Here is a 19,561-nt window from a genome sequence, read left to right on the forward strand (position 1 = left end):
AATACTCGAGAGTAGACCATATGCGCAATATCAATCAGGTGATAGAGAAATGCGCAGAATATGACCGACCCCTATATGTAGCTCCCATTGATTACGAGAAAGCATTCGTATCAGTGGAAACCTTAGCTGTCATGCAGGCATCGCGCAATCAAGGTGCAGAAGAGTGTTATGTGCAGATATTAGAAGATATTTATGACGATTGCACAGCTACCATAGTCCTCCATAAAGTCAGCAAAAAAAATGCAATAAAGAAAAGTGTCAGGCAGGAAGACACAATTTCGCCAGTGCTATTTACTGCCTGTTTGCAGGACGTATTCCGAGGCCTGAATTGGGAACAGTTGGGGATAAGAACTAATGGAGAATTCTTAAGTAATTTGCGATTCGCTGATAACATTGCTTCGCTAAATCACTCAGGGCATAAACTGCAAAGCATGATCAAATGATGGGGCTAAAAATTAACATGCAGGAAACCAAAGTAATGTTCAACAGTCTAGCAAGGGAACAGGAGTTCGCAATTCGTAGCGAGGTGCTGGAAGTACTGAGGGACGTACTGAGTACTTAGAGCAGGTAGCGACCTTTCATGAGAGTCATGAGAGTGAAAAGAGCATCAGAGGAAAATGGCTAGAAGAATACGAATGGAGTGGAGCGCATGTGGCAGGTTCTCTCAGATCATGAATGGAAGTTTACCGACATCACTCAAGGGATTGTGCAACCGCTATATCCTACCGGTACTCACCTATGGGTCAGAAACGTGGCGGCTAACGAAGCGGGTTCAGCTTAAGTTAAGGACTGCGCAGTGAGCGATGGAAACAAAAATTATTGGTGTAACGTTACGAGATAGGAAGCGGGCGCAGTGGGTGAAGGAACAAACGCGGTTTAATGACATCCTGGTCGTAAAACAAAGAGAAAAAATGACTTGGGAATGGCTTCTAATGCAAAGACAAGACAACCGCTGAGCTTTAAGGGTAACGGAGTGAATTTCAAGAGAAGGCAAGCGTAGCTGGCAAATGACAGGGTTAATTGAAGAGACATGAGAGAGGCCTTTGCCCTGCAATGGGCGTAGTCAGGCTGATGATGATAATGGTGGTTAGGAGGAAATTACATAGGGTCAACAACTACATTTTACAGACCTTATTCGGTAGCTGCTACTCATAAGCAAGGCTAACAATCGCTATTATTTAAGCCACGATTTTTGGTGATAACTATTGCTGTTGTCTTATTCTTTTTCCTGCAAAGTTACCTCCTGAAACAATGAAGCCTTTGCTTGAGTTGAGAGGCCGTTTCTTTATCACTGCACAACTGTGCGACCTTCAATTGAAGACCTGTACATAGAATCGTATGAAATTTTCACTGGGCTAGCTTTTTCACTCAAACGCGCACGCAGGGTTATAGCGTGCATTTAGAGAAGAGGGAGTAGAAATTCCTGGAATGTACGTCGGTACCATAAACCCGTGGCTTAAGTGAGGAGTTGATTGCTTCTGAAAGTGTTCTCCTTCGGCAGGAATGCACTATTTTTAAAACCTTCCTCATTTGGCTAACACATCTCACAATGCGTTATGCGTTTGTAGGTTCGTTTAATGCAGATGACTACTCCTCTAGGGATATGCGCCAAATAAGAAGAGTGTAGAGGCCTTATGTTGGTGTTTATGTCCGTATATCTACAGCTCCTTGGTGTTCATATTGTTTGTGCTGCAGAACTGACAAACTTCCGGTGCTCTTTGAGCGGGCGTATTTTTTTTTTGTACCAGTGTAAACGCATGCAGTCTTAATGACGGGACAGTGGATAGCTCTAAAAAAGTGCGAAATTTAGATGAGGAAAATAAAAATGCCGGATGCTGTACCTGCGAGCGTTCTCAATCAGCTAGCTGAGCAGGCGTAGGAAATGAGACTATAGGAGTCAGGAATAATAGAAAACCATAACACGAATTTACAAAAAAAAAATGATCTAAGAATCACAAACGGATTTTTCCGCACGCACAGGAGCAGGAAATGTACAGTCTTTGTCAAAAGTAACCAGGCTGCATGGTTTGTTTCTAGCTTGTACAGTGGAGCCCTTACAGCTTTCCTGAAATTTAAATGGTCGTTAAAGCTAAGGACCGGGGGCCTTCTTACCTTCCAATAACTTTTGATCTTTAGGAAAGTCACAAGGGCTCCACTCTACAAGCTTGAAGCAAACCATGCAGCCTGGTTACTTTTGACAAAGACGGTACATGGAAGAGCCCTAATGGTGAGAATAAAATTGCAGTGGGCTTTATAGAGGGCATCCATTCTGGCATTGTACAGGAATTGGAAGTAGCAAGGTGTAGTGTAGCTACTATAGATGCTAAGGTCTAGAATTAGCGAAAGTTGGAAGCGGAAATGGCATAATCAGCCAAGAAAAATCACATCAATGCTTTTGTGGCAAGAAAAAAATTGGCAGTGGCTTAGCTCAGCTATGCCAGGATATACGCAGCGAAAGCTAAGGCGAGCGCAACGACGAGGCAAGCGGTGTGACGTCATACCAAACGGCGGCGGCGGCTCCGCGGCGAGGCGCTTGGTGTGACGTCATGCCAGATGGCGCGAGGAGCACGCGGCTCCCGCCAGCTGCGGCGGTTGTTAGGCAACGGCTCAAGGTCGATCTCTGTGCCTCCTCGGAGCACCGCCACAGCGAAATCGCAAGTTCGAGGCCAATGTAGCTTTCGCTACAAAATACAATACAGGATCCCGTTCCAGAACCAATATTGCCGATGAAGCTTCTGAGGACACATTTGCGCTGTCTAGCTCAATGAACGCCCTCAAAAGTGAAAAAAAAACAACGAGTTTCTTCTTTGTGACGTTGGTAGCCAGCACTGTGTTTTTTAGAACTGCGTATTGTATGCTGATCAATGGTGTAGAGAGAACGTTTGCTAGGTTTAAATATTTCAACCGCAGAACGAATTTACCTGTTCGAACATTTTCGACCTAAAAATGGAGTCCTTCAGCTCGTGCGGACGAAGGCGCATGGTGTTCTCGGCGAGGTATGTCTTCTGTACTATAGGAGTGATCCTGACAACTAATAATTTTGTGGCATAGCGAAGCCTATTTAAAACAGGCAGTGAAGTTTTTACTAAATCATGGCGGATAAACTCCTCCCGCCGTCCCCATATATTCAGTACATTAACTTGCATGTGTTTTCTTTGTAAGACAGAGCCCGTTCCAAAACACTGCTGCATATCAGCATACTTTGATGACAAGATCTTATGGAGAAAGCAGTTTTTTGTATTCTTATTTTTCGGCCCACTCATGGGGTATCGTTTGTAAAGGGTAGCGGATATTAAAAAAAGGTCTAACAGAAAAAGGCCACTATGTGGTCCAACCTAAACGTCATGTTTTAAGCCCGTGCCTGACCGGTGTGCAAGCTTCTATATTCCACGACAAAAATATGCGGCATTCTGCCTTTCAAAAACTGCCCCCCCCCCCCCCCTCTCCCCTCCCGTCCCCCTCCCCTCGCGATTCCTTGCTGGATCTCAGTTTTTCGACTTCTCAGATCCTGTTTCAGTCCTTCGAACGCATTCTGATCGCCAGCGGCACGTCAGGGCCATAAAAGGACTGTTTCGGGTCGAATCGGGGAAGGGCAGAAAAGACAAAAGAAAATGCACTGGTGATCATGCGCTGTGATCTCGCTTTTTTAATTGATTGCCTTCCTATTTCGTTTTCTTAATTGGGTTTTATCGTTACTTTGTCGTTTCGGTGTAGCATGCGCTTCTGGTAACTGGAGGCTTCGGGAATATGTAGGAATATGGGGAGGTGGTGACCGTAGGGTCGCAGGCGTGCGACACACACACACATTCACACACACACACACACAAACACACACACACACACGCGCGCACGCACACACACACACACGCGCGCGCGCACACACACACACGCATGCTCGCACACACGCCCGAACACACACACGCACACACGCACGCACACGCGTACGCGCACACACATACGCACACGCACGCACACGCACACACAAACGCACACGCACATACACACACGCACATGTAACACACACACACGCACACACACGCGTGCGCACACACACGCACACACACACTCGCACAGGCACGTACGCACGCACACACACACACACGCACACGCGCGCGCGCACACACACACACGCATGCTCGCACACACGCCCGAACACACACACGCACACACGCACGCACACGCGTACGCGCACACACATACGCACACGCACGCACACGCACACACAAACGCACACGCACATACACACACGCACATGTAACACACACACACGCACACACACGCGTGCGCACACACACGCACACACACACACTCGCACAGGCACGTACGCACGCACACACACACACACGCACACGCGCGCGCGCACACACACACGCATGCTCGCACACACGCCCGAACACACACACGCACACACGCACGCACACGCGTACGCGCACACACATACGCACACGCACGCACACGCACACACAAACGCACACGCACATACACACACGCACATGTAACACACACACACGCACACACACGCGTGCGCACACACACGCACACACACACTCGCACAGGCACGTACGCACGCACACACACACACACACGCACGCACGCACACACAAGCGCACATACACACACACACGCGCACGCACACACACGCACGCTCACACACACACACGCCCGAACACACACACGCACGCACACGCGTACGCGCACACACAGACGCACACGCACATGTAACACACGCACACACACACGCACACGCGCACGCGCCCGCACGCACTCACACTGACACATGCACACACACGCACGCACTAGCAGAGACACGCGCAGAGAAAGAGACCAGGCTTTTTCGGGGTAGGAAGGCTATACTGTTTACGCAATAAATCATTTGGGAGGTAAAAACCTGCTCAGGACTACAAATTGGGCTATTTCCTTGTGAGCAATTCGTTAGACATTAATCTGTCGTCATTATTCTGTATGCGATCTATCTTCGGTTTCAGTTGGGTTTTTCGTTGTGTTGCTTAGGGTGAAATTCGCGTTATATACCTTTCTCCTTCTCTCTTCCTCTCACTTTTTGCCGAGCGTTAAAGGCTGTCGCGTCCATCTTCTCCTGAGGGTGTAAATTTTAGCAACCCTATTTTACCGTGTCGTACGCCTGACAGGCCCGAACTTTAGGCGACACAGAGGAATAAATTACGCGACCACCGTAACGGTGAGTCGGTGACAAAACATGGCTGCAACTGGCGCCACTAACAGTAGCTGTCTAGCGAGCCGACGTGCAGACGTCGAGGCGAGCCGGGACACTCCCGTGGGAGGATCCTGCACGAGGGCGTGCCAACAAATACTCGAGGGAAAGAAAGAAAGCGAAAGAAACGCCGCAGAAAGGAAGGAAGAAAAAGAAAGACACACTTCGAAGCCTGCAGTTTCGGGCGGATTGCGCTAAACAAATGTCACGACAAGGGATCCGCTGTCCTCCACAACACGCGCCGTCTGACTGGGGCTCGTCCTGGGACGACTCTTATCTATTTGGCAGCCGGACCTGATTTAGGGTTTCGGCTGTGGCTGCAGCCAAACTGCGCGACATTTGTGAAAGAAATGGCGTGTACAACAGACGGTTGTTCCCAGAAGGCGGGGAGTTGGTCGCGACGAACCCTTTTCTCGCGCTCAGGGATGCCATTTGCTCGCCCCGTGACGGGTGGCGTTCGTTGGCGATGTTCATTTCTGTGGGCGTTCATGGATGGCGCTGCCATTCGTAAAAGCAAAACATTAACGACACCCGCGGGCGCGACCGTTACCGCAGCAGGTTCACGCTTAGGGCCTCAACTTTTTTTTCTTCAGCGCTTGCTCCGTCTTTATGAAAGCATAATAAAAAAAGATGGCGGTCTCAGAGTTCTTTCAGGAGGCGATATTCGTCTCTCTGGGTATAGCGTTAGACTCGAAATGTCACCTGTTCAACCAGAACTTCTTTCTTGTTCGCTTTTTTACTCCTTTTTCTTATGCACTCTTTATTTGAGTCATGTAGCGGTCTACGTTGTCTTTGTGAGGTCTTTTTTCGTTTGTTTTTTATTTAATTACTCCTGGCTTCCTTTCGGACGGTCCTATTAGCGCTTTTCGGCTGAAGCTGGGAGCGTCGTGGGAACAGCCGAAAAGAAGAAATTGGGCACTAACTCAAGCGGTGAACTTACTCGCCGTCGCTCCCTATTCAAATGCACAGAGGAGACTGCATTCTAACATTTATCTCGGGCATAGCACTCCGAAACTCGCCCAGTCGGTCGAAGAATGTCCTCATTTCAGGCACGCACAAGAGAGGAGTAAGATAAAAAGGCGTTTGCGTTTACTTTTTCAGAGTTTGTTTTCATTTCTTTTTTTCCCTACTTCTTAGTGGAAGAGAAATGGTGCATTTAGGCTGATAAGACTGCAAATTAGGAGTATGCGAACTTTTATGACCCGAAAATATTAATGTGCTTTTTCTTTCTTTTTAGATTTGCTACATAACTAAATATTCTGGCTAGAAAAACTAATTATGATTGCGAAGGAAATCCGCTCCTCTTTAATGGAAGCTTAGAGAATACTAAATTAGGTTACTGAGTAGAAATCTAATGGATGACCAAATGATGTTTTGTGGAGCGTATACGGAATTACCATTTGTCCTCGCTTTGGAGTGAGTTACCAAAACTTCTGGTAATAGTTAGGCTTTCTTACAGACAGCGAGAACTAGCTTGATATCAAGTGAAGAAAGCAGCTCAAAAGTCATGGACTTTACACGACAACACAGGAGCCTGTGCTGTCGCGTCACATCGTTGTCTTCTGCGCTGTTTCGTTCAGGTGACTTCATGAACCAACAAGCCCGCCAAAGAGCCCTATTATATGACGTATATAATATAAATAAGACTCAGCAGTTAGAGAAATTATGTTTACTTCTTGCGGCTGATGTGAGGCATTTATAAGGTCACAAACTTATTGATTTGATAGGTAAAGTTTATCGGCACTGTGGTGCAAAAAGCTCGAAAGCAGTTTATGGTTAATGAATGCCAATGACGGCACCAGTGCTCAACTCTCTGCCACGAGGATATGTGGCTGACACGGTCGTAATTTAGCCTGTCACTGGTAACAAAAGAGAGAAACAGATCGTGTTGTGTTTGGAAAACAAAAACCATTATAAATTCAAAAACTTGCCAATTTTAAGAAAACGCTAGTAGTGTGGCTGTACTAGAGTAAACATACTTTTTAAAGACGCAATGAACAAGGTTATGCATGAAATGCTTGTTTATGTTTGGGTGGTTCGCATGTTGCAACGTTGTGCGAATGGTTTTCATATCGCCGCTAATAATGAATTCATTTAAGTGCATGCTAAGTTTGCGAAATGATAACATGGCAGTCCATGGATTCAAGAAGTCCTCCTTTGCTTTGTATGTCCTGGCGTCTTGTGTAAGCGTGTTTATAACTACCTAAAGAATGAATTATGAACAAGAGCTTCATCTTTCCGAACAGGGTATTTCGCGTCGGCACTGTTTCGTCCAATGACAATCGTAAGGAAGTTCGTAATTCTAACGGCTGACTTTGCGCTAGAGGACGCAATTAATAAAGAATCTCTTTCGGTAAGAAAACCACGTCTGTGCGTGTTTTAACTTCGTTCTTTTTAAAATACCTGTCACTCTAAAAGCATAATTTCAAATTCCGTCCTAAGCAGCGTCCGCATTTCGTGAGCACCTTGCAAGAATACCAAGAGGTTGAGTAGGAAACGTCCGTTAGGGCCGCTGTCCGCCTTGTTTACACAGTGGTGTTTGGGTCGTAGGCCCTTCTCTGCACAGCGACAAAACCAGAGCCCAAAATCGCACCTTCCCAGCCACTTGCTCTGTCTCACATCTAGGTTCTTTTCCAAGTTCAGCTTTCTCCTCATGAAGCACGGAGCGGAATAGCAGAGAACCTGCTTGATGACGACAGACACTGGCCGATAATCATTAAGGACTGTGATATGCATGTGCAAGAAGTAACTGAAATTAAGTCGCTAGAAATTGTAAGCAGTACTGGGAAAGTAACAATGACGCGTGCACTGTTGAAGGACAGTAAACTAACGTCATGGTCTTGTAAACTCTCGAGGAGTTAGTGATGCACAACAGAAATTAAAAAGAAGAAATGAACTTGCGCGGAGCGCATACTGCGGACGAAAGAGTGGCGATGAACTTTTGGAGTAACCAAGCGAATTCAGAGGGAATCAGAGCATAACATGGGGTGCTAGAATGGTCAGTTGTCAGGCCGGGCGATGACATCGGGGGTGGTCCAAACGCAGGCAGTGCAATTTGGATATTAAAGATAAAGGCGGTTTGGAGAACTGGGCGAAAATAGGATTGTTGAGAAGCCTCAGTGCTCCTACGCGCCATTTCCCACCCTCTTAAAGGCATTGTACGCTATTGCGTGGAGTACGGTGGACGAAGCTTCATACAGTGTTAACGGCCGCATCAAAACTGTTTTCATCAAAGCGGCCTGGGGCAAACCACTGGGGCCAAGGAATATAGTGATAATTGGAGAAAGGAAGGCAGGCGGCTTAATCGCGTAGAGTAACTAGCACTACAGTTAACGGCCAAATGCAAAAGTGCCTTCATGGCGCAAGGCCTACAATTCACACACACAAAAAAAGAATAACGTACCTTACCCACTTGCTCTGCATTGCCGTGTTTTTTGTTTATTTATTTCTTTCTGTTATTTTCTCCTCTGTATACTTTTATCTTTGCTCTGCTTACTGTATTAAAATCAACATTGCAAGACTTGAATGATGTGTACTTCGAATGAAATTGGGCGAGGGAACATTATGGGCATTAAGGCGTCGCCAGTTACACGCCGTGTAGTTCGGAGTACATAAATATTGGCGATTCATCCCTAACGCTTAGTTGGAGCCACTAGTAGACGTCCATCCGAGCTATCAGAGTGTCACCGTTACGGCTGCACATGCTGCAAACGCGTCACTGCAGATGAGTGCCCCAAGTGTTTCCAGTTTCCTGTCGGTCATTAATTGGCTGGCGCAGTGCACTCACGCAGTACCCCCTCGTTGCGGCAGAGTGCGCGTGTTAGTCGTCGTCCTTAGCGCATGCGTCCTCTCTGTTCGTGCGCGTCTGTCTGTTCCATCGTGCCAGCGAAGTACGTCGCGCAGTTCCGAATTCCCGGAGCTAGGTTCATTCGGGGAGAACTCATTAAGACCTCGTTGGGCGAAGTGCCTGGCTGCCGAGCTTCCCCTGGAACTGGAGGCAATCAGCCCCAAGGGAATTCAGGTCTTCTACGGCTTTAAGCATCGAGATGGCGTAAAGAATGCTCTTCGTTCTCCGGTTGCGGGTCCTTTTTATCTTTTACTTATCGCGAATAGCTGTTGACAAGATGAGAAAAACGTCGATTGCTGTTCAGCGTCGTAATATTTGCGGCACGCTACCTCCGTCCGGGGTTAGGAAATTTATACTCCGTAGAAGTGATGATCACGCCTTCTAAGATGACTTTTCCCGTGCTTTTGTAAAGAAAAAATTACGAGGACACTTTGGCAACTTAAGTGTTCAGAGGCGGAAGCCGATGACACTATGCCGTGACGACTTCTGGTGGGTGTGACGTCACACCGTTCCCGTCGCTACATCGATACCCAAATTATACATCTTTCGGCGATCTGAAGTGTTCATTACGCTTAATCGCACATTTCTCCATCTAATTTGGCACAAATCCGACGTTTTCCCTTTAATTCTGTGACAATTTTCACTGTGCCGTGACGACTTCAGGTGAATGTGACGTCACACCATTCCCGTGGCTATATCGACGTTCGCGCTATTTCGACGCAATTTGGACATTTTTACCTATAATTATTTAACTAATTAATCTACAGTAATCAAACTTCGCTTCTGCGCTCATTTTTTCCCTCCTCTATCTGAAGCTACCACTGGTTTTCATCTACCTTTTTTAGTTCCCGAGTTAAACGCGTGTGACACGCTTTGTTAACGGACGCCAGTATGAGCCAATAAAGGCTTTCGCCATAAAATAAACAGATGTATTGAAAAGATGCTTGTCTAATGAAGTATAACCGCTTGCGTAATTTGCCTAGGAAGCACCACAATCTTTGTTGCATTGGTCATTTCCGTTTAGCATGGGATTCAGTTTACTTGCTAAGTGTACCTTCAAGGCACCTTTCATGTCCTAATACTTGGTTTGTTTCTGATCCCCCAAATACCCATATCCTCACGAAGAGAAACATGGAATTAATATTTGTTTCTATTCTGAAGCTTCTCAGGTGACTCAGCCACTCGTGGCTGGGGAACAGCAGCATAGCTGCTGCCGCAGGGTTCCGGAAACCGTAGACAAAATGAACGACTCAAAGTTTTCAGTGGCGCTTGCCGACACAGATGCCCGAGAGAATTCAACTCGCGTCGTGTCGCAAGCCAGCTGACAGTATCCGGGTTTACTGGGCGCCGCTACTCGCCCGGATCTTTTATTTTTTGCGACAGTTCTCGTCTGACACGTTGTTAGAGATAAATTACGTGCTCTCGGTGCAGTTGTCAGTTTGGAAAAAAAAAAGAAGAAAAAGTTCAGCGCAAAGTGAAACATGAGAGCGCCAATCGAGGCAGGGCAGGCAGTAAGTACGACCCGTGTGTGCTCCGGCTGGGTACAACTTCATTTCATTCGGTTTCGGTAGAAAACACGGGGCAAAACTCTAAACAGAGACCGTTCGTTGCATATCTCTTGTATTTTCCTGTAACTGGCGCTCCAGGACGAAGTACGGTGAGTTAATCTTCTCATAATGATGTTTATACCTATGGGTTTGACGTTACGGTTTAAACCGAAACAAACCGATAAAATTGCGCCGAATTCAGTTTTCGAAATTCGGATTGAACCAAAAATGTCAGTATCCTTGGCATGCAATGCATAGCTATATGACAGTTGAATACGAGTTACACTCAGTTAATTTGAACATTTGCCAATGCAAAAAACCAGGGCACGGTGCGATGGTAGTATCGTTGGATAAGGAGACAGTTGTGCGATTTCAAGTATAACTCCGCTACCTTACACACCAGGCCGGGAAGTATCAGCTACTCGCCGCCTTCTGTTTAAGCACTGTTCGCTTGTGATCATCGTCTGCTTAGCGCAGTTAGTCGATTTGGTTGATAAACTGCAGGAAATTAACACGAAACTGCCCAGAACGCCACAAAAAAGCTTGTTCTTGCTACCACGATGGTTTAGCGGCAGTTCCACCGCCGCAATCAGCACGCAGTTCACCTGATGCACCGCACTCGCGCTCAACCTCGCGTGACAACCTAACAGTAAAATTTCAACTAACAGTAAAATTTCAACTTAGTTCTTGGAAATAAGCTTCCACTTCCGTTTCTGTCTTTCGGATTTAACTTGAGCAACCCTTTCAGTGACGATAGCAAATTTTTCTGCATGCGCAGCACCGAATACTACCATTATCACGGTAATTACTGGTTAACAAAGGGTTCAGGATGACAAAAACACCGAGATAGACTGTAAGTGACTTTTGGCCCAGCAGAATTGCTGCATGAAATCACCGAAAAAAGCCAGTATTTCATTTGTCGAAAATAATAATCGCCGAAAAAAAATTGATGATAGCGTTCTGAAATAACACATCGTAAAAAGCCTTCCGATTTTTGAACAAATAAAAACCGAAAAGTCCAACCCCTCTTTATAGGTTAAGGATGCAGACCACGTTTTGCAAGCATTGAGTAGGAACGTGCGGAGGTAAGCTATGGTGATACTTTATCAGAAAAAAAGTGCAAATGCTCACTCACCAACGTTTAGGCTGTTTCGAGCACATCAGCACGTCGCAGTGGCGACCGCCGCTAGAGCTGACATTTTCAGACCTCGCACAACTGGCTATATCGAGAATACTGTGGGGCCGTGACACGACCTAAAGCTCTTGCTTAAGTGTAATGGTTAAATTTTCACTTGCCAAAGCAGAGCAAACGGCTTCGCACCACACCGTAGTGGAGGAGTTGTGATCAACTTAGACCACTAGGGCCTTTTTAACATGCATAGAAATCCTAATACACGGGCATTCTTTTTGTTGCAAAAGCACCACTACGCTAGTCGCCAAACCATTTCGCGGAGCCGAGGAAAGGCCATACTGCGCATGCGCGAGAAGCAGTGACGTCACATGACGCACCGCTTGCGCTCCGCCGCCACCGCTGCGCGGGTGACTCAAAGGCGCCGCCGCCGCGCTCGCCAGTTGCGCATGCGCAGTAGCGGCGCATAGCTAGCGTGCTGGGGCCGCCGCCGCTGCCACGCGCTCTCCATCGCCTCTCTCTCCTCGTTGCTTTCGCAATCCTGCAGGTTTAACGAGAGCTAAGCCACTGCCAATTTTTTTTCTTTCGTCTCCGTCGAAGCGCGTACGCTGTAACAGGGGATCCAATCATAGGTGCACTGTGAGACACTGTGACACACTACACTACACTACGGCCGGCATCGAACCCGCGTCTTTACCGGCCGCGGCGGTTGAATTTCTTTGGAGGAGGAATTCTAGAGGCCCGTGTACTGTGCGATGTCAGTGCACGTAAAAGAACCCCAGGTGGTCGAAATTTCCGGAGCCCTCCACTACGGCGTCTCTCATCGCCTTAGTCGCTGTGGGAAGTTAAACCCCATAAACCAAACCAAACCAACACTACACTTCCTCTCATTCGCACTCACCTCACTAACGTATATGACCTAGTGCGTAATAATTTTGTCTTGTCGCGAGAGCCGAAATTCCTAAATAAATAAAATAGAAACACTAAAATACTAAATTTTTAAAGAGTGCACGTCAAGGTTTATCGTAAAACGCGATCCTTCTATATATTTTCTTTTCGAATCATCTCTTAGACACGGACGGCTGGCATCCGCTTTATTTTAATCGCTTAAAAGCTTAGAATCCTTTTCCACACCGTTGTTGGTGCTACAACTGCCCGTGAAGTCTCCTAAACATGCACCAATGAAGTTTCATTTTTATGTGAATTTTTAATTTACGGGTGCAGCACTAGGCCCTGAAAACCTTAACGGTCCTAGTGACGTAGGTGTCGTAGCCTGGGATTGAGGTCATATCCCGGTTTTGCTTCACTCAAGTCTGGAACAGCAGGCCTAATTCGGAGGCCTCCGTTGTAAGTCGTAAAACTCACCTATGGATCGATTGGAAGCTCTCAGTCTCCGATCAGACTGAAATCTTTAACAATCTTTTGGTTATCAATGTCGCTAACATCACGAAAGTGCTTCACTAAGCGTGATTGAAAATACACATGTATTGCACAAAGATTTTGATATTTTGTTTGGTGCTCTTGTTGGGAACCGAAGTGCACGAACAGCTGAAGTGTGCAATGCTGTGCCAGTTAGTGACACATTACGAGAGTAGCCTAGCGCTGACACGTAGCGCAGACAGATAAATGCACGCCATGGACGCTACTCTTCCCTTTGTTTGTTCTTTTTGCGCCATCAGAATCTTTCTGATCAGTTCTCGCGTGTCTGTGCTTGTGTAAACTTTTTTTTTTTGTTTTAGCTTCTCAGCACGCCCATCCTGCTGTTTTTAAATGGACGCTGAGGAGAAACATATATTTCTGGAATAGATAGGGTACCGTGTTATAAGTAAAAAGAAACACTATCACTGATATCGATGATGTTATAAGCTAGAAAAAATACAATTTAAATAATGAAATAAACGTGCTGTCATAGCCGGCCGATCTTGCGAGTAAAATGCATGTCCCGGCAGTGATTTTCAAGCCCGGTTCCCTGAGGCAATTCGAGACCGTCATTCAATTGAGTACTGCGTCAACCTGCCTTTTTCGGGTGAACGTTGCAATTTCGATTCCACTGGGGCGAAGATCTTTAAATGCAATTTTCTCGGTTATTGTTGCATATTTGCTGCTGGGCAAACTGCCATATAGCCTGGAAGAGGGGTAAAGGCAATTGTTACTGCTAACAATTCGATGAAGTTGCCCTCAGCTTCCCTTTATTACTTACGCATTGCCAGAGGTTGACTGCGCATTTTCCTATTTTTCTTATCCGCCGGTTGACATAACACGTAAACAGCCTCTACTGGCTTTTTAAAGGAGCTTTCCAGCACTTTCGATTTCATTTCTGGCTCAAATATTGCTCTGTTTTAACGTGTGTCTAGCAAATGTTCTCCATTCGATCTGCCGTAAAACTATCTTCTTGAATATACATACCACGACCTCAATGGTTAAGGTTGCATGCGTATTCCAGAAATGTTTGTACCATGGTCTATGATCTTCCGATTCTGTGATAGGCGTGAAACTGGTGGCTACTAATTAGAGGTGTTATTATGCCAAATATCTTTTTGCGTTTTCTCGGGCACATTCTAAAAAGAATATATATCAATATCCGATCAGAAGAGCATGGATTGCTACCGTTGGAACCAGACACTTGTTGAGTTACCATGCCGATGGGTTTTCGTTCCACGACGTAGTAAGCGTGGCAGATTTTTGCTGGTGCAAGGCATAGAACACAACCATGTTAAAACGACTTCTACACTCTTCAGGCTGTCGCAAAAAAAATGGCTGTGGTTTAGCTCTGATTAAACGTGGTTGCAAGCGATAGCTTCGTACCACTGGCTACGCCTAGTTTCGCTATGGCCAAGATGTCTATATTGGTGTAGCTTTGCCATCACTCATCGAGTGACGGCAAAATGGGCATCCCCTTCACGGCGTTTCTCCAGTCGTTCGATGCGCTCTTCTGCTGACTCCTCGGCACGCCGTCTACGCTTGGTTTCATTCCAGCGCGCAAGTGCCGTAGACGGCCCATCGCACGCCATTACGGTTCGTTTACTGACGAACCAACTGCCTTTATATATACGTATCCCCGCCAGGCGGCTGGATGACGTCATACCAGATAGCGCACCGAACGCTCTCGCCGATGGCGAGCGCAATGGTTAGGTGACGTCATATTAGATGGCGCGGCAGAGCGGCGAAGTGCAGGTGCGGCGGTTGCTAGGCAACGGCTCTTGTGGTGGCTCCGGCGCACTGCTGCAGCCACGGGCATACGGCCGAGGTGCGACCACGCTCGACGAGGCGAAGTGGCTGGCGTAGTGAAGCTATCGCTTCAAAAAAAATTTGGAGTGACACCTATGGTTCTTGGTTATTCGTGCGCCTGAAATGTGATTAAAACTATGACAGGTGACATGTGGTACGTCAAGATCGGGAGTGCGTTTTTAAGCGACTTGGTTAAAACACGATTTAGCAGTGCACTACAACATGATTAAGAACGGTTACTGACAATGTGCTCTCTGACTTCGTAATGACTGATAGTCTTCTGCCACTGTCTTCTGTCCCTTAATAAGCTTACTATTAAGGGCGTGTAGCCGCTTCGGTCCACTGGCATTCGGCTGTCTTGCGCTTTATGTTTCTTTTTTATTAATATTGATACCCGCCGGATGTGATAGCATACAAGTAAAAGCCCCAATGCTCATATATACTTTATGTCACGAAGCTAAGACTGTCTTTTTTTGGATCCGGATTTTTTCGGCGTACATTTTTTCTACGTTCTATTCTGAGCACAAACTGGTGCCATAGTACTCACGTAGCACCTAACCCGTCTGAGCTCTGAGACATAACCACGCTGAAGATCTAAGGATTAGAAAATCAATGCTCTGGCTAACCGAACATTTCCTCATTTTCATATTTCCGATTCCAGTTCTACTTTACCCAATACGGTTTGCGTGCTTCACGCTCAAATTTTGGGCAGCATTTTCAAACGAATTCGTTCCAGAGTAGAATGACGTATAGTTTGCAAAAGATCTCAAGTTTTCTCCGCCGCTCTGCTTGCGTCCTTGATATGCGTAAGCAGCAGTGCCGCAAGTGGAACGTGCTTTTTAATGCGATTCATCGAGATCTTGCACGAAAAGTATCGCGGACCCAGGCAACACTCCTCAGACTACTTGAGTTCCCCTACAGCTTCGAACTACGCCAGATTTAATTCAAGCCTTTGCCTGCCCCTGCACCCATTTTCTTTCGCTTTTGAATATCAAAACGTGAGTTAAAACCTTGCCTGACTGAGTTTTCTTTTTTTTCTTTCTGGAACATATCATTTTTCGCGAACATGCCAGCACTGGCGAAGTTTCCAGTCCTTCAAACACGACAGGGCTGCTTTAAAGCTTCAAAGATCGATTGCAAGAGTTCCAAGGTTCTAACACTGCAGTTCAGGCGGCTCTTGCAAGCACTGCAATTTAATCTTTATTTCTTTTTGAAAACATGAAACTGTGCAGGAGGGGTTTAGTGGAAAGCAGCGCGTATACGTGCTCTGCCTCTTCATCAGCTCTAGTCTGTGCACGACGGCTCTATTTCATTTACTGCTTACATTTTCCCACAACATATAAGAATCCAGAGCCGCGTAGTAGTAGAGCATTCCTCGGCACGGCCGTGGCTTAATAAATTATCCGTCTCTCATGTTGCTGAACAAGCCTTCTCATTGTCTTTAGAACATTCATTGAGGCTCTATTTGTTGTATTTACTGACTGTGCTGCAGACTAATAGATTGCGCACATATGGCTTACGACATGTCAGGCATTTGGCTTTTTTTGTTGGGTATAGAGAGATTATATGGGTCAGATAATACACACATTATGCGGGGTGTAAATAACGAAATTATTGCCTCTGTGATGTTTTTCTCCGTTTTTTTTTTTCTTCAAGTGGCCATGTTGCTTTTATACTAGTTCAAACAGTTCATTGGCCCTAACGCAATGGAGTGGCCGGCTCGTTGCTAGAGCACACTTGTTTTTTATCAATACTACTCTCGGTAACCTTGCACCATGAAAGTGAAGAAATTGCGATGTGCTAAGGACATGAAAATAGCCCATAGTTTCCTAACCAACTGTGGATGCCATAAGTCTTCATAGGGCGGTCATTACGCTAATTGTGAACCATCGTATAGTCATGAATCACTTGTCGCACAGCTTTTTCGTCTTCAAAGCTAGAGCCGCTTACTGTGATTGGTAAAATGTTTCGCAAAGAGTACAGCCAGCTTTTTGAGTTGAAGCCAGTCTGTCCATTTTTTATTTTCTAATCGCCTTCTAGTGTAGCTTACGTTCATAAGGATGCCACATCGGCCTTTTATAAAAACGCAATAGAGTATGAAATTTCTTCTTTTCATTTCTTTGGCATCGAAGGTAAAGTTTATCACCAATAACAGAGTCTACTTGGGCTTGCTCTTTAATGGTGTTAAGAGAAGTACTTTCTAGTGCTAATATCACGAAGCAGAAAAAGCAGGAGCCTGCTCTTAGCCCGCCTCTTGGTGTCCGGTTTTAGCTCCAGGAAATACCTCTCTTCACGTAAGAAAAACTATTCAATGAGAGGCTTGCGGTGTTGCGCATGATGCTTGCGTCTAGTAATGTGACGGGGTTGTTACTAAGAAACGAACACTGTAAATTATCGACCTTAGACGAAAATCGAGCGCGCCTTGTTCAAGCCATGCCACTTTACGAATGGTGGCACTGCGGCACTAACGGATGAACTAAAACTATCTCACCCACGGCCACAAAAACGAGTTATGCGAAGCTGTCGCTAGGTGCTTCAGCCTTCAGATTTAAATTGCTGTTATTTCACAGTAAGGTTTGCGTCATTCTTGTGCAGAGCTCTCGAGCAGTGCGCTGCATGCAGTCAAAACTAAAAATAGAAAGCACTCATGGTTTCCGAGAATAGTTTCCGTGATCACCACAGTTGCAAGTCTATGGATCTCTACTTGCGCACAAGCGCTGCCTCTAAATCGTAGAAGCTGAGACAAAGTGTAGGTTATTATGCAGGAAAGTGCGCCGCTCGAGGGCTCTACATAATGGCGACGTGAACTGTACTTGCGCCTTCTGTGTGCCGTGCGCAATGCGTGACTTTACGAAGTAGTTCCGCTATTTCATATCAGAAGTCAGTGGGACCCTGCTGGTGCCGCTACTTCTCCGCACACCAACCCCACCAGGAAAACAGCAAGAAAGCTGTTTAAGCTTATTACGTGTCTTGTTCTTACCCTTGCATGACTGCCATGGTGGAAGCCCCTAATTTCCATGCTTAAATTATTCAGCGTGCCAGACACTTTTGGAACGCGGTCAGGAGTAGCAAGTGACGATTAATTCAGAGCCGATCAGTTCACTGCTGAACGACAACGTTCAAAATAGTAGTTCGCATTCCATTAGACGGCACACGCACTGATATCACATATGAAGATGGGGAGTTTTTAAAACGAGTGTCGTTTTTCAGAGGATTCTGCACATCGAAGCAAGGTGGCTTTAAGAAGCAACATTAGCAACATGAGTAACATTAGCGGGCTGGACAGGGCTAGTAATAGTTGAAAAGAAGAAAATGCGACACACTTTTCACCCTCACAAGGATCAAAGAAGTGAGATCAACGCACTGGAACCTCTCCTTCATACCCACTTTCCGCCCATTCCTTGGCCCACACCTTCCATATGGCTCCGGCGCACTCCAGCCATGTTCTCATTTACTGAGGCGATGAACGCTGCTATTTTCAATTAAGGCATTATATGATGCAGAGACCGTTTATTAAAGACAATATATGCTTTGCGGAGTCCAGATTCACCCACTCATTTCAGTCAGCGTACACCACTGAGCACATCATTGCAAATTGGATAATTTCCATCTGATAATGGCACAGCTCACTGAGAAGCAGAAGTGAAGCGCAGTTTAACTCCGTTGGTAGCAGGCCCAAAACAGCCCTGTGCTATGGAACTGACGCATCACGTTATTTAGCGAACAGGGCACCCAAACATATGTACATTGATGAAAGCAAGACATGAGCAACCGCTTTGCTATTTTTACTGGTACCTCCCAAAAAAAAAAGGGTTCCGCTAAATGTGAAGCTTTGCCGTGAACATTTGTAAGGAAATGAAGAGGCATATATAAAATTTGGTAATGTAACATTTGGCTGCATAATGAGCAGTTGTATGTGCACTGTTGTACGGCGAAACTGGTCAGAAAATAACAAGAATTCGGGAATAAAACGAGCGTCCGGAACAGTAGTACAGCCGAAATCAATCTACGCTCTCAAGAATGCCCGCGAGGATGATAGCAACAAGAAAGATGGGCATTATAATGAAAAGCAACCTAAACTATTGCGCATCGCACGCTACGCGTCGTGGTGAGATATTGCACGCCTCCACACGTACCGTATAATTTGGCCCGAATTTAATGTAGCAGGCAAAAAGGCAGCACAAATACGTTCTCTGCCATATGGCCCAAGGCAGTGGGCGGCAGTCAGGTACGACCAGTAAAACGGAACCGCTTGGTTGGAGAATTCCTAGTGTATAATCAGGTGTAAATAAGCTCCGGAGGAGCGCGAGAATCGGGAACTGCGTCTTTCAGAAGCATTCCTGGTGCCTGATGTTTTGCTATAGGTTGGCATCATCGGAAGAGCTATTGATTTGCATGTTCTTATTCACATAGAAAGTTCTGAATCGATACGTTTACTGAAGAGGGGTTGCGTGCGTCATCATAGCTGGGGACATAGTGTTATTCGTAGTTGGAAAGGGAGGCAGCAGAAGTGTAGTCAGGGAGGTTAGGCAGGTAATGCATGGCTGGCTCCCCTACACGTGAAGAGGTAAATAAAGAAA

General features: G+C 46.1%; 1 protein-coding gene across 7 annotated transcripts in view; it reads left to right on the forward strand.

The window, feature by feature from the left end:
* LOC149371484 (adenylate cyclase type 8-like) overlaps positions 1-19,561 on the forward strand; it is a 427,973-nt gene that overhangs the window by 329,302 nt on the left and 79,110 nt on the right. The window contains exon 1 of one of the 7 annotated variants that reach the window (XM_089565716.1): positions 10,591-10,734. The exons of the other annotated variants lie outside the window; for them this stretch is intronic. The gene's annotated coding sequence lies outside the window, so the exon portion shown is untranslated. Of the gene's footprint in view, positions 1-10,590; positions 10,735-19,561 lie in introns of those variants that run through there. 7 annotated transcript variants of the gene reach the window in all.

This window comes from Amblyomma mixtum, chromosome 1 (genome assembly GCF_055824585.1).
Source record: "Amblyomma mixtum isolate Tamu chromosome 1, ASM5582458v1, whole genome shotgun sequence".
Taxonomy (NCBI): Eukaryota; Metazoa; Arthropoda; class Arachnida; order Ixodida; family Ixodidae; genus Amblyomma; species Amblyomma mixtum.